The 16679-nt window shown below is 42.8% G+C and overlaps 1 protein-coding gene across 2 annotated transcripts in view; it reads left to right on the forward strand.

The window, feature by feature from the left end:
* The window catches only part of CREBRF (CREB3 regulatory factor), a 35702-nt gene that overhangs the window by 175 nt on the left and 18848 nt on the right, over positions 1–16679 (forward strand). The gene's annotated exons all lie outside the window — the stretch shown is intronic.

The following is a 16679-nucleotide window of genomic DNA, read 5'->3' on the forward strand; positions in this document are numbered from 1 at the left end:
ACACAGAAGTGGGGGAGAAGGGCAGCCCCAGCGGTGCCTCCCTGCGTCGGGCTCGACCTATGGAGTCTGTGTTGAGTGCCGGGGTGGGGGACGACTACCCCCTGCCACCATGGGGTGGGGGAGCAGTGTGGGGTGGAGGCTGCTGGAGCTCGTGTTGAGAGAAGGGGGGAGAAAGTTCCTCCTGCTCTTGCTTGCAAAGGAAGGCACAGAGGACAGTAGCTCTTCCTTGCAAAGGGGGCGTGGAGGCAGCTGCAGTGCTTCCTACAGCAGGCTTTACATGGGATGCATTGAGGTTGGTGCAGCCCCTGTGAGTGGGAGCTGTGGGTGCTTCTTGTTCCCTACTTGTAGCAGTGGAAGTGCGGGCTTGGTCCCCCTGAAACTGGTCTGATCCCTTCCTGCTGCTCGCCCCTCCGTGGGATATGCGAGAAAGGGGTGTGTGCCTGCCTGCCTGAGATGCTTCCCTTTTTCCTGGCGCTGCAGAGGAGTGTGGGGGTGGGGAGCTTGGGGAAGCTTTTAAGAAATCATTTCCTCTTCCCAGTAACCTGTAGGAGGTAGCTGAGGCCACACTGTAGCTGTTCTCCCTGCTGTATGATCTCTGTGCACTTGGAGTACACTGACTCCTGCCCCATTTACACCTTGACAACTCCAGTCCCTCGGTGTTGAAAGATGGGGTTATGTATTCGCAAACGGGTGGGAGCCTGCATGGAAAAAGAACCAGCTGACTGCATGTGTCTTTGCTTACCTTTCACCACTCGCATTTTTGGAGGAAGGGTCTAAAATAGGACCAATAGTGGGGTCCTGTGTTCACAGCCGCGATGTCGATTCAAAGGTTTTCTCCACGGCGGGGAGGTTGGGACTTGTTGTGCATGGGTGAAAGCGTCGTGAGGCTCTCATTACATTGTCAAAAAAAGAATTGGGAGTGGTGAAACATGACTGTGAGCCCAATCCTATGTGTGACTACCTAGAAGTCCCATTATAGTCAATGGGGCTTATTCCCAGGAAGCTGTAAATAGGATTGTAACCTAAAAGCCTAATCCTATGCTTGTCTACTCAGAAGTAAGTCCCATTATAGTTACTGGGGCTTACTCTCGGGAAGGTGTGGCTAGGATTGCAGCCTAAGAGCACAATGGCTTTCTGCTCAGGAGTCCCATTATAGTCAGTGGGGCTTACTCCCAGGAAGGTGTGGAAAGGACTGTAGCCTCAGAGCCCAGTCCTATGCGTGTCTACTCAGAAGTAAGTCCTATTATAGTGAATGGGGCTTACTCCAGGAAAGTGTGGATAGGTTTGCAGCCTGAGTCGTTTGCAAACTTTGAAAGAGCTCTCTGCTGTTTCGAGTCCCCTGAAGGCTACACACGTGTTCGCATTTTTCGGACTGACAGAAAGGGGACATGGGGGGTGGGGGTGGCTGGTTGGGTCCTTGCGTGTGACCACTCAGGTGGGAGCGGAGTGAGTGGGTGGTCAGAGCTGGGTCTGGAGTAGACCAAGGAGCAGCTGGGTCGGAGGAGGAGGGTGGATGAGTCAGTCAGTCCAGTCTTGTGATGCTCTGGCTGGGAGGACTGTGAGGGGAAACCGGAGGTGCCTTCCTGCAGTGCCGGGACCTGGTGTGTCAGGTGGCGTCTGGGTCCAGCCTCCCACTACCCGGTTCCTCCACGCAGGGCAAGACAGGGCAGGCAGCCTCTGGGGGCTCCTTGAAGCCTCCCGCTCCCGGTCCCTTCCAGCCCACGCCACCCACAGAGGTAGCAGGGTGACAGCAGTCCCTTCCTCTTCTCTCCCCCCCTCCCCGTGACCAGCCCTGTGGGGCTACGGATGCCGCTGGGTGCGGTGCCCCTTCTCCGCCTGGGTCTTGGGGGCTGGGCGTCGGCCGGCGGAGCCCCGCTCTCTCCGGAACCTCCAGAAAGCGATTTGTTTACATGTCGCGTCACCCTAGCTTGAGAGGGGCCGCGGGGAGCGAGAGCGACGGCGGGCGAGTCCAATGGCGGCAGAGTTTGGGGTTGCGCGGACCAATAGGGCTGGGGAAGGGGAGGGACTGAGAGTGACGTTGGGTTCGCCTGTGGCTGTGTGCTGTCTGGTAGGGCGGCCATGTTGAATGGGAGGTGTGTTAGTGGGTCAGCCTAGTGGAGGGGGCTGCCTCGACCCAGGTTGGGGTGAGGCTGGAGTGGGGGGCTTGGGGGTCCTGGGAGACCCCTTCCATTTAGCAGGCAGGCACTGGGCTGGCTCCCTCTGGTTGGGTGAGGCTGGAGTGGGGGGCTTGGGGGTCCTGGGAGACCCTCTTCCCTTCTATTTAGCAGGCAGGCTCTCTCTGGTTGGGGTGAGGGGGCTGTCTCTACCTAGTGCACTTCTATGCTGGTAGGAAAAGTCATGCAAACTCTAGCCCTGCACACAGAAGTGTGTGCAAGGGCGGGCACTGGTGCTGGGATGAGAAGCAGGGGGGCCCCAGCTTGGGTTGCATTGCATCACACACACACACACACACACACACCCCAGGCCTGAGACAGCACATTTCCAGTGTGGCAGTCTTCCTGCCACCATCTGGATCAGGCAGGGTTTCTTCTCCTGTGACAGCTTCTGGTATCCATACCCATTGGAAGAATGCCATTCATATTTAGGGCATTGGAGAAAGTCTTTCTATTTCCACACTCTCTTGTCCAAGATGTTGCAATGGTTTCTCTTTCACTTTGGACTGATCTTGGTGCATCTCCTTGTTTTTGAATGTGTTTGCGGAGTGGTCATTAGTTGTTCTGTACAGGGACATCTGTACAGACGTACAGCCGTACTGCTCCATTTTGCTCCCCACCAGGAATGGCTTCGAAGGGAGGGGCCGCTTGCCCACCAGGCTGAGGCTCTCCGCCAGACTGGGTGCTCCGCCCCCTCCAGCTACACCACCAGTTAAGGGTAGTAATTGAGGCCAAAGTAAAGGTACTGCTCACAAAGCAGTAGGACTCTGCACTAGTTCCATACTTCTAGGATGGTTTTAGGAATATCTGAATGTGGACAGAATGACGGCTTTATTGTAGCAGGTTGCTTCCTCTCCAGTTCTCTCTCATGGCATTTCTTTACACAAGATGTGTTTTATTTTCCCTTTTCAGGCAAGAAGATAATTATCTTCTCTTCCTGATTTGCTTGTTTTGTCTTATAATTTCTCATGACACAGTTGCTGGTAGTTTTTATTATTAATAAACAGTATTTACAGTATTCTGTGAAAGTAAAGTAAAAGTAAAATTTTTTGTCCCGGCCATAAGTTGTTAAGAAAATTGAATAAACACATGACAAAGCAATCATCCATGGCAAATTGGGCTGACATAAATACAGAAATATATAGTTGGTTCCAAGGACTAAAATCAACAGTTATAATTTAGAAGAAGGGAAATGTTGCTTATGTATTTTGTTCCGTGGTTCTCAAAGTGTCACCTGGAGAGGTTAATTGCTCTTAAATGCCCTAGCAAGATGCAAAATGGCTACTTTTCATTGCTTTAAAAGTACAGTAATTGCCCTTGCAGTCAGTAGAGAGTACTATACAAAACATTACCTTACTGCTTATGTTGTTTATCCTCGTTGGGGGAGGGTGTGTGTGTGTGTGGAATCCTTTTGTTTTTCAGGGATTCTCTTTTGATCTCCTGTTGCATCTACCAACCTTTTTATTCAACATATAAGGCCCAGATATTCTCTTGTCTTAATGGGGTTTGTTAGGGCAGAAAATGAGAGCTGCTGCTCTAGTCTGCAGCAAGTTCTTAGATGCTGCTGTTCTGATTTTTTCCTTCCATCCTGCCACAGAAGATCTTGTTGCATGTGATATTTCATTTCTAAGTCTAAACAGAAGGTGTTCATGCTGTGGAGCCACTAGATTCTGGATTTCTGGCCTTCTTGCTCTGCGTCTTTAATATGCTTTTGCTCTTTTTTGTTGCAGAAATATGAGTATTGTTCAGCATGCATACACTGATTGCAGGATGTAAGGTGTGCTTGTTTTCAGGACTGGAGTATGGGTACCTGTCTCCCAGAGGCACAGGTGGGCCATTGTGAGCTAGAAGAAGCTGGACTAGACTGACTCTTGGCTTGATCCAGCATGGCTCTTTTGTGTTCTTAAACATGCCCCCCTCCCAGTGAATTGCATGCAACATTTTACTTCATTTCAGCTCTGTATCACTTAGCACCTATACTGTGATTTAAGATGTTGAAAGTACTTCATGTATTGCCTTAGTAAACTTTACATCACCCATGTCATAGTGTCCAGGGGTAGAGAGCTGAAAGTCAAGAGGTGCTTGTGACACTCCCAGAATATAATGTTATCTCTGAATGGAAATCAAGTGAACGCAGTAGATATTTCAAAAGAGATGCAACCCAGATCAGAGGAGCTGAGCTGGAGATGGCAAATCACACAAAGCCATTTTCTCCATTTGCATATATATGTACACAGATGCAGTAGCTCCTCTTCCCCCACCTGCTGTCTCGCACAGCTACAGTACTCATTCTGGCAATGGCCATTTTTATTGTGGCCAGGGTGCCCTGTCCAAAGCAAGAGTCAATCTGCTGAGTAACTTGTCCTTATGTTAATTAATAGTTTAAAAAGGAAATTTCAGAACCTCATAACTTTGGAAGTATATAATGGACTTTAATTTACCAGAAAAAGGGGGAGCAATTCCACTTGAATTTCTGACATAATTGGCCTCAAGAGAAATTTAAGGTGTTTTAGATGAACATGAAAATAGCAGAAGACATAGGGCAAATGAAAGCAAAGATTTCAAAACTCTTGTCCCCTTTCTGTACATACAATACTCTATTCACTTTAGAATCTCATCAGCCCTGGCAGCCCTGGACTACCATCTGTGACCAAAACATTCCTGGCTATTGCTGGAGTGCTCAATATTACTGAGGCTTCCTGTCACTAATATAATGCATTCGGGAAATTCTGCAAATGATACACTGTATAGTCAAAGTTTCAAGAGTTTAAAAAAAAAAATGAAACCTGGTTGTTCAGAGAAGAAATTTTGGGTTTAGTTTGCATAAAGAGCAGAAAAGGTGGCAATTTCTAAATGACTACAGCAGTGTGCAAGTGCAGGATCACATGACTGAATGTTCCTCCATAGGCCAAAATATTAATTACAGTATTTATATCATTCTTTTTGGGCCCTCGACAAGCCCCCAAGGCAGCTCACAAACATCAGTTAAAACCACATACAATTCAAAGTCTGCATTTGTTTTCAGCTTCCAGCGCTAGAATTTTTTAATCTCCTTCTAGCACACTCAGGTCACATTTGTTTCCAGATTCTAGCAGACTCACCATGCTGACCATTTTTCCCTTGAACTTGATGCTAGATAACATGGCCACCTCCATTCTCTGATTCCGTGTGTGGGACAGGATGGCGCTGCTCTAGCCATTGCATCTCTATGCTAAAAGCCCCATACACTTTTGAATTCAACATAATTTTTTGTCATTTGTTGTTTTTGAGCTAGAAGCATGCTAGAGATGAGGTCACTTCTTGCTATTTTCTAGTTGAAAAGCAAACATAACAATAGAACACTGCAATAACATTAAAAAATGTTGGAAAGCATGTTAAATGTTACATGTTTCCTTGCTTTTAAGTCCTCTACAGTTTGTGAATCTGGATGTTAAAAATTCCCTGCAAATACCTCCTTTACGTTGTGCAGGCTTTTTTCTCCTAAGGTACTTTTAAAAGAACAGCCCTAGATAGTATCTGCTGGTTCTTTTCTCAAAGTCTTTTCAAGGGATAGTGCTGGATATACATGTTATAGATGTGCTGGATGTATGTACATATAAAAGACATGCCTGTGTGCTATTCTTTCCCTTTCCTTTTTAAAGGACATCTTTATTTGCAGTATTACAGTGTTGTCTTGTTAGTTTCGGCATTTGTTGTGTTTGACATTGTGTGTCATTAGAGTAACAGGGAGAGTCTCTCTCATTCAATACTATGCTTGTCTACTGAAAAGTAAGCCCCACCAAGTTCAACAGAACTTACTCCCAGGAAAGGATATATAGCAGAGATTTTCAATCTTTTTCATCTCATGGCACACTGACAAGGCACAAAATGGTCAAGGCACACCCATTAGTTTGACAATTGACAAGGCACACCACACTGCTGATAGGGAGATCGCACCCCCAATGGCCCTACTAATAAATGACCTTCCCCCAAACCCCCGTGGCACACCTGCATACCATTTGCGGCACACCAGTGTGCCCCAATACAGTGGTTGAAACTGGCTGCTTCATATAATTTCTGTAGGTGATGGTATTAAAAGAGCATTTTAGCTAAGCTAGATTTAGTGGTTAACAGAATATGGTAATTCATCTCTTAGATGCCATTCATATGAAAGCAAATACCCCTGAAACATTTTATCCTACTTGTGACCAAAATGGTGACAGTTCATACAACTGGTAATAAACGTAGTTAAGTGGGTTCAAGTTATAACTTCACACATAAGTATAACCACACAATACAACAGTAATTTCATTGGCATGTTTGGATCAATAAACTTCCACACTAAATACTGCCCAAGGACCACAACTTGCAAACACTATGTAGCAGAACACTATGCTACAATAGTAGCACATTTTGAAAAATTTCAAAGAGAATGCTATTCAGTTTAACAGTTTCTGCTAAAGAGTTTCACACTTGTGCAGCAATCACATTTATTATGTGTAGAGGAAACACTTAGCAGTACAGATGATAGGTGCACATTTTAAACACCCATGTATGGAGCAACAGTTACTCTACTGCCATGCAGAGTCCCCTTAAAAGCCACAGGAAGCCTGGATAAGCATTCTCAATTCACAAGGGAGATAGTTTCTGGGGCATCACATCTAGTAGCCCTTCCCTATGAAGCACAGCTTCTGATCTTACTATCTTTTTTTCCCCCTAATAGTTTGTGGGTCCCAAATTCTGCCATGCTCATAGGTTTAAAAAGGAAAAAAAAAAACCTTGCCATTTATCATTATTCCCAGGCTAATCTCATCTCATCTCCTCCTTTGATAGAGTGACTAGATTACTGTAACGCGCTCTATGTGGAGCTGCCCTTGAAGACGGTTCGGAAACTGCAACTAGTGCAGAATGTGGCGGCCCGTGTGGTTACTGGAGGTAGGCGGTTCGACTCTGTCGGTCCGCTTCTCCAGCGGCTGCATTGGCTGCCCATTCGTTTCCGGGCCCAATTCAAGGTGCTGGTATTGACCTTTAAAGCCCTATACTGCTCTGGACCAGGGTATCTTAGAGATCGCCTGCTCCCGTACAATCCGGCTCGTCCTCTTAGGTCATTAGAGAAGGCCTTTTTACAAGTGCCGCCGCCTATGGAGGTACGTGGGGCGGCTGCAAGAAATAGGGCCTTCTCAGTAGTGGCACCAACGCTATGGAACTCCCTTCCCCCTGACTTAAGAATGGCTCCCTCTCTTGAGACCTTTCGGCGAGGCCTGAAGACCCTTCTGTTTAAACAGGCCTTCTGAGTTCTCGGCCTTTTAACATCTTTTTAACATCTTTTAATATTTTTTACAGGCCTGATTCTTTTATGACTTGCTGCTGCTCTATGCTCTTTTTTACCTATTTTTTTACTCTGACTGCTGTTTTTTATGATGTGTTAATATGTTTTTATTTGTTTTTAAATTATGTTTTTATATGTTGTAAGCCGCCTTGAGTCCCTTTGGGGAGAAAGGCGGGATAAAAATAAAGTTATTATTATTATTATTATTATTAGTGTGGTAGAAAATGAGAGTATCTTGTACATAGCACAACATTATTTCAGCATAGCATTTACCAAGTCTTCTATGATATCTTTGTGGATAAAATGGAAATACATGGGCTAGATGGTATTACTGTTAGGGTGTACACAAATCTGTTTGAATTACTGCTCCCAAAGAGTACTATTAATTGGTCCCACATCAACCTGGAGGGAAGTGCTTGGGCCCTATGATGCTCAACATTTATAGAAATGACCTGAATAATGGGGTAGAAGAAATGCTCATCAAGCATGCAGCTGGCATAAAGTTGAGAAGGGGAAGGTATCTAACACCCTGGCAACAAAGTCTGGTTTCAAAATGATCTTGACAGGCTGAATCATTGAGCCCATACTAACAAGTTGAAATTCCAGCAGAGGCAAATGTAAAGTCCTACATGTGGGGAAAAATAATGCAGACTCAAGTACAGGATTGGAAAAACCTGGCATATGTACAAACAAACTTAAGTGCCATAGGCTGCAATCCTATGCATACTTGCATGGGAGTAAGTCCTCTTGAACTCACTGGAGGGGACATGTATAGGATTAGGCTACTAGCGAACAACAAACTGAACTTGAGTCAGTAGTGTGATGCTGCTGCAAATTCTAAAAAGCTATTGCAGTGCTGAGCTGCGTTAGCAGAAGCATTGAGTTCAGATCATGTAAAGCAGGGGTCTCCAAACCCTGGCCCAGGGGCCAAATTCAGCCCTCAGGAGGATTTTATCCAGCCCCCAAGTTTCCACAGCTCTCAGGCTAAAAATAACTCAAAAGGCACTTCTGGGTATATACAGCATTTAGCAACTAGAGGCACCTAATGTGATGAGAAGAAATTATTCCACTACATTACAGTCAGCACCTCTAGAGGCTGAATGAGAGAACTGGAATTTAAATATAATGTTCATTAAACATAAAACGGAGCAGAAACTGAGACAAAAAAATTTGAGGTTTGCATCATAGGTGATTTGATGCTTTTTCAAAATCTATTCTCCTCTCTTCTTGTGCAAGTCAGTTTTGCCTTCTGCTCCCCTCCTCCTTCCACCCCCACCTACTTATTGTATTCAGTCAAATTCTCAGCACATCAGTCCTTCATTTATTTACTATTTTCCAGCCCTTGACACTGTGTCAGATACACAATGTGGCCCTCATGCCGAAAGTTGGAGACCCCTGATGTAAAGCAATAGTTTTGCTGTACTCTGCACTAGTCAGACCTCACTTGGAATAATGCATCCGGTTTGGGGCACCACATTTTAAGAAGGGTATTGATAAGATGGAACAGGTTCAGAAGAAGGCAATGAAGATTGGCAACCAACTCTTATGAGGAATAGTTAGAAGAACTTGATATGAGATAGCTGAAGAGAGATACAATAACCATCATCAAGTTTGTGAGGAGCTATCACACAGAAGAAGGGGAGAGTTTGTTTTTTGTCACTTTCAAGGGCAGGACTGTAACTACAGGAAAATAGATCTAAGCTAGACGTGAAGAAGAATTTATCAGCTGTAAGAGCTGCCTGACACTGCAACAGTTTGCCTACTACAGTTGTGGTGTCTCATGGACTCAAGCAGAGGCTGAATGGCCATCTATAAGGGATGCTGTAACATCCTTGCACTGAGCTGGGGTTTGGACCAGGTGAACACAATCTCTTCCAGTTCTATCTATTAATTCTGCCAAAGAAAATTGTGCAAGACATATTTACTTTAAGTCTATCATGTATTTCCATCACTGAACATGTACCTTCAGTATACAAATCCAGACTTCCTAAGCCCTGTTCAGATGTCCACTCTTGTGAGAGCAAAATACAAGAGAACCTTCTTAGGATGTTCCACTTAAGCCCTTTGTCCAGTGCTGATGAATGTGCATGCCCTGTCTTGCACCTTCTGCAATTGTCTCTGTAGACAAGGCCAAGAGGAAGCCTAGCATTTGTTTCATCAATGGGATGGGGCCAGGGATTCACAGCTAACAGTTTACTAGCCAAGCCATTATTTGCAATTCCCACCAAACCCCTCTTCCCCCGGTCCTTGAGAATGCACTGGTGTTTTGGAACACATGTGGTGGTCTTTCATTTGCACTCCAATATAGGGACAATAAGCAACTGCAGAAGAAGAGATACCTGTTTCTTACCTTCTCAAAAAAAAAAGTAGAAATGAGTTGCCTAATGAAGGGGAGTCTGTGGTTCTGGATGCCCTACTGAGGGCACTCAACCCTGGAGAGCTAAAAAATGGATCTTTAGATGCCTAGGTGAGGTTAAACAATGCGTTCCTCAAAAGCCTCTCATATTCACTCTCCACAGGACAGCACATGCCTGAATAAGATTTTAGTCAATGACATAGTGATCTGTCCTACTGTATTAGAGTTGCAACAACACTTTATTCCATGATCATCCTTAGATCACAGAATTTTCCAGCATTGTCCTTCCAAGATATATGAAAGCATCCACAGTTTTCTTGCTCTAAAAGGTTGTCAACTATGGATGTCATGGATAATTTCAAAGTTCCCACGTCTTGCAGAATTCCTAGAGCTTACTGCACCAGAGGTCCCTCAGCATTTTTGACATAATGGATATTGACTTTAAAAGCTTCTGGCCTTTGTTCCCTAATGTCGGCATGAGAGGTCTCTACCAATATGTAACAGAAGTGTCAGAAATAGACTATCCTCTATCTCAACCACCAACCCGGACTAATGTTGTTTGAATCTACAGAGGAATAAACAAGATGATGCACTTCTGGTATCATTTTTATTCAAGCTGTTGACCCAGAAATGTTTTTCATGTAAGCATAATAATAATAATAATACAGGTATTTATATACCGCCTTTCTTGGTCGTCAGATTTCTCCTCAGACTTTAATTCAAGGCGGTTTACATAGGCAGGCTATACTAAATCTCTGTAGGGATTTTTACAATTGAAGAAGGTTCTGTCTTTCAAGAACCACATTTTAGATAGATCTTTTATGATCTGGTATCACATTCTAGCCTCCATTTTCCTCCCACACAGGCTGACAATCCTTCATATCTCACTTGAAGGGCGGCCAAAGAGCAGGTGGAATAACTCGGAATAACTCAGCTCGGCTTGTCAGCTGCTTCAAGGTCTCGCCGTTCACGGTGCCGGTGGCCTCGAACTGGCGACCTTCGGATGTTATCTTCAGGCAAACGGAGGCTCTACCCTCTAGACCAGACCTCCTGCCCTGTCCTGTCCTGCAAAGGGGACATGCCATTCCTCATGTCCTGTAGTTGCAAAACCTGTTGATTATAGGCAGACTAGGGTTTAAATCTCCATTAGTGCAAAGTATATTCAATTCAAATTTTGCAGTTTTTCATAGAATCATAGCGTTGGAAGGGGCCTAATAGGTCATCCAATACCTTAGGCACGAAATTCTTGTAGAGCATCTCCAACAGGTGCTTGTCGAGCCTCTGCTTGAATATCTCTAGTGAGGGAGAGTCCACCACCTCTCTTGGCAATCTGTTCCACTGCCGAACCGCCCTGACCGTCAGGAATTTTTTCCTGATGTCTCGTCGAAATCTCCTCTCTTGTAATTTGTACCCATTGGTTCTGGTTCTACATTCAGAGACAGCTGAGAATAAATTATTCCCTTCTTCCATATGACAACCCTTTAGGTATTTGAAGAGAGCTATCATATCCCCTCTCAGCCTTCTCCAGGCTGAACATGCCAAGTTCCCTCAACCTTTCCTCTTAGGGCTTGTCCTTCAGCCCCCTGATCATCCTTGTCGCTCTCTGTTGCTTTTCTTCCTTTCCTTCGCCCATCCTACCCTGAAGGGAGAGTAAGAATTGTACCCAATTTGCCTTTTCTTTATGACAACATAGAAACCTGTGCATATTTGTTCACAATAAGACTTTCTAGGAGAGCAAAGAAACTTTGGCCTACATGTTCCCTATTGTGAGTTCTTTCTCCCATAAAAATTTTCCTGACTTTCAGAAGGTGGCCTTTCAGGCTCCAAGAATGATATTTATAGAATGATCTCTGTCTGCTGCCTGGTATACAGAACACTTTAGAGTCAAGGCAAACTTCAAGTGTGCAAAAGAATCATCTGCTCTATTAATAACTTTCAACAAACTTTAGCATTCAAGACCACAATGCCTGATTATGAAAACTACTTTGAGTTAGGAATTCAGACTTATGAAGCAGTTTATGCCAAGTAATGCATGGCTTCCACAAAATTGTGGTGAACTATGTTGGTTCATCCAAAGAAAAATAAAAAATCCATAGCAGACTGTAGGTTTTTCTTCAAATGGTTCAACATAGCCATTTATAGTCTGAGAATGCTGCAACTGTCACCCAAGAGAGGGATTTTTGTACCATACAGATCAAGCTATATTATTGAAGGGTTAAAAGTCCAGCACTAGGAATGCTTCCAGTTGGGCTTCCATTAATGTTTCAACCTAGTATACCACCTTAAATTACCACCTGTGCTGAGAATGTAAACTCAAACTTGCTACTCTTTTTTTTCTGAACTCTGCTGTGGTGGAAAGTTCTTTGGTCACTTTTTATCAAGGTGTCAAACAGCAGACTTTTGAATCATACAGGATTTTTCATCTTATTTTCATCAAACTACAATTAGTAAGCCAGAGAAATGAAGAAGTAGCATGGACATGTTGTAGATTCCCCAACAAGCAACAAACTCAAAAGATGGAACACGGCTAATATTATAATGCTGTTGTACAAACTGATGGTAAGGCCACACCTGGAGTATTGTGTCCAGTTCTGGTCGCCACATCTCAAAAAGGACATAGTGAAAATGGAAAAGGTGCAAAAGAGAGCGACTAAGATGATTACGGGGCTGGGGCACCTTCCTTAAGAGGAAAGGCTATGGCGTTTGGGCCTCTTCAGTCTAGAAAAGAGACGCCTGAGGGGGGACGTGATTGAGACATACAAAATTATGCATGGGAAGGATAAAGTGGATAGAGAGATGCTCTTTACACTTGTCACATAACACCAGAACCAGGGGACATCCTCTAAAATTGAGTGTTGGGAGGGTTAGGACAGACAAAAGAAAATATTTTTTTATATTATGTGTGGTCGGTCTGTGTGGTCGGTCTGTGTGGCCGTGTGGTCGGTCTGTGGAACGCCTTGCCGCAGGATGTGGTGACGGCATCTGACCTGGAAGCCTTTAAAAGGGGTTTGGACAAGTTTCTGGAGGAAAAATCCATTATGGGTTACAAGCCATGATGTGTATGTGCAACCTCCTGATTTTAGAAATGGGGTGTGTCAGAATGCCAGATGCAAGGGAGGGCACCAGGATGCAGGTCTCTTGTTATCTGGTGTGCTCCCTGGAACATTTGGTGGGCCGCTGTGAGATACAGGAAGTTGGACTAGATGGGCCTATGGCCTGATCCAGTGGGGCTGTTCTTATTAACACAGGAAGTTTTTGTGCAAAGCTTCAGTTTCTCTATCCACATGGGGCTGCATGGACAAAGAATGCAAGCAAAAAATGGTTGAAACCCTGCCTTCCCAACATTCTGGAAATATACAGTCTACGTTAACTCTGTCCAGTTTTCAGTATTAATTGGAAAACATAGTTTTTAATGCAGCAACAATAGGGTCTTGCATGTCCCTGTTTAAAAATTATGTTATAAACAACATGACACCAAGTGCCACTTTTTAAAAATTAGAAGTCATGTTTGGAAGAAGGAATTGACTTTTGGCAAGACTATTTTGAACCACGGATTCAGTCACCCTGGTCCAACAGTGAAAAGTTCATTTCTTGTCCCCCTCTCAGATATTTAGGAAGTACATTAAGCTTTCTAGACCCAGTGTTGCAGAGATGCCTCCAAAAAGTAGATGAATTATGAGTTTGTGATGAGTGGACTTAATATTACAATTGTGAGATTACATGGCTGAATGTTTCTGCAGGGGAATAAAAACCCTGCACTTAGAAAGCTAGTGTGTTGGGGAGAAAGGTTTAACCATAACTGTCTCTCCAACAACTAGTCTCACATGTATAAGGAACATGCAATTTTAATATAATGTAAACTATTTAATATGAAATATTTTAATATGAAATATCTGATTGAGGACCAGAAAATTAGGGACTTGCAGCGCAATAACTTATAAAAGGAAATATTCCCTCATAAGAAATAGTACATTGTATATGGGGTTAACCAGAGATTATTAGCACTAAGATCGTGTCTGCGCAGCGAAGCCATACCCAGGGAGGGCAAGATACAAATGCTACAATCGTATATACTTGCCATTTTCAACCACTGTGCTGCGGCACATTGGTGTGCCACAAATGGTCTGCAGGTGTGTCGTGGGAGTTTAGGGGAGGGTCATTTATTAGTTGGGTCATTGGGGGATGTGAGCCCCTTGTCAGCAGTGTGGTGTACCTTGTCAATTGTCAAAAAATGGATAGTGTGCCTTGGCAATTTTAGTACCTTGTCAGTGTGCCATGAGATGAGAGAGGTTCAAAATCACTATGAAGAATTAGAACTAGGCATGACGTCCCTATGCAACTCTATCTACTACTGCTGAGCCCATGCCAATGTTTTGAGCATATATTTAATTCTTGCAGTGCACCCATAAGAGCTCTCAAGCAATATTCTTTAACTTACTTTAAAAGGGAGAGTTAATTGGTATGTAAAGGGTATGTTGCTACATGAATCGATCAGTATACCAACTTTATACCATACTAACCAGCAAGATTTTTATAAAATTGCACAATGATTTTCTCTACCCCCAGCTTTCTGCGTGGAAAAGCAAAGAACTAAAAGGACTTTCAGTGAATCAGTTTTAATTGGAGGCTTTTGCTTCTGGACTAACTAATGAGCAAACTCATTTTTGAAACCCACTGTGAAACTGCACAGCACTGAGTGGGTTATTCTATAGATGTTTCTTTACATAGTCTTGCTATTTGTGATATACTGAAGGGGTTGCACAGTTTGTGCCTTGAGGCAACCTGCCAGAAAGCTTAAACATCAGTTTAAAAAAAAATAACGTTGAAGTAGCTCAGTGTTCTTCAACCTTAGGGTTGTAACCCCAATGGGGTTGCAAAACCTTAGTTGTGGGGTCACGGGGTCACGGGAACTTACGGGAATGAAAAAGGTTGAAGACCACTGGACCAGTGCACCACCAGGTAAAGAGGGAGGCATCTGGTGTACCCCTTCAGGTACCAGGAGATTGTGTCTCAGTTCTGCTCGGATTGTTAGCAATTGTTCTAAAATGCTTTCGCTTATGCCAGGCTTCATGGCAACTTTTTCTGGTCTCTCTAAGAATATTTGGTTACAGTGGACAGTACTGGGAGGGCATAACAGGAGCAGGAAGTGGGCTGATCGGGTCCTAAAAGGGCAATGGACTCAATGGTGGGTCCCCAGCTACATATTTTATGGGGGTTGTGGCACAAAAAAGGTTGAAGACCACTGAAATAGGTTAAAATTATAAAACAAGGATGAATCCTTTTTTTTCTAAGAGGCAATCTATTACAAAGACACACAATAATTGTGTATTGGACATCCCTACTTTTTGGGGGTTCTGTCTTGTTTAACTATGATTGTGGTGTATTGTGGCTTTTTTGGGCATGCTGTTCAGTCTTTATTTCTGAAAAGTATTGCTGTTGCATTGCAAGCTGTCCATTTTGTATTTATCTGTACGCCTTAGATAGCATTTCCTAAACTTCCCATAACTGGGATATGTTTTTCCTATTAAGTGGTTTTTCTTATTAAGGTACACTTTTCTCTTCTGCATCAAAAGGTTTTTCTTTTTTCTTTATTAAGTATTTTATTTATTTATTACATATACAGGTGAGGAAAATGGGTTGGACTTTGGGCAGGTACTACACAGGTTACACATGAGGATATGGCCCTAGATTACAACATGCATTATTCATAAAAAAAAGAAAAGCAATCAAACAACTAAAAAAAACAACACAATAATCTTCAATACAAAAGCTATCGTATTTGCCATTATAAAAATTTAAATTTATCTAAACACTCAATATTATTTAACTAAAACTATCCAATCATAAAAAGGCTTCCAATATTTTCTTACTCTACCTAAATCTCTCTTTCATTTTTCTGTTAAAACTTCCATTTCTGCTATTTCATAAATTTTGTCTATTAAATTTTCTCTAGTTGGCACGACCGTAGATTTCCAATTTTGCACAAACAGTATTCTTGCCGCTGTAACAATACGTTCAATAAGGTATTTTCTATATTGGTCTTTAATTTCTGATGTCACATTTAGGAGGAATATTTCTGGTTTGAATGGTAATACACAATTCAATATCTCTTGGAAGAATTTATGTATCATTTTCCAGTATTTCTTTGCTTTTTCACATGTCCACCACATACGATAAAAGGTTCCTTCAACCTCTTTACATTTCCCACACTTATTTAATGACCCAGAATACATTTTTCCTAATTTATCTGGAGTTAAATACCATCTATAAAACATTTTATATAAATTCTCTTTAAAAGACACTGCTTTAGTTATCTTAATATTTATATTCCAAATTTGTTTCCAGTCGTCCATCGATATATCCAAAATTTTTTGCCCAGCGCACCATTGCATCTTTAATTATTTCATCCTCCATTCTTATCTGCAGGAGAAAATTGTACTTTTTTTATATATTTCCCCTCATCAATCAAAAATATTTTATCAAAACTTATATCTTCTCCATAAAAACCTATTTTTGGTCTTCTCGTAATCTTGTTCTTATTTGCAGTTCATTCCACCAGTCCAATTTTATTCCATTCTCTTCTAACTCAAACTTACTTAAGATCTCTCCTTTAATATTCAACAGATCGTTGTATGATTTATTTTGGTCTTTTTTAATCCAGTTCAGATTAGTTGCTATTTCAAGAGGTTTTATCCATCTGGGTAATTTAGAGTATATCTTGTATTTTATCTGTTCCCATATCCAAATTAAAGATCTTCTTAAAATGTGTTGTCTAAAATATCCATGCTGTTTGACTTTGTCATAAAACAGGAATGTGTGCCAGCCTATTTGTAAATCATGT

This window comes from Tiliqua scincoides, chromosome 2 (genome assembly GCF_035046505.1).
Source record: "Tiliqua scincoides isolate rTilSci1 chromosome 2, rTilSci1.hap2, whole genome shotgun sequence".
Classification (NCBI taxonomy): domain Eukaryota; kingdom Metazoa; phylum Chordata; class Lepidosauria; order Squamata; family Scincidae; genus Tiliqua; species Tiliqua scincoides.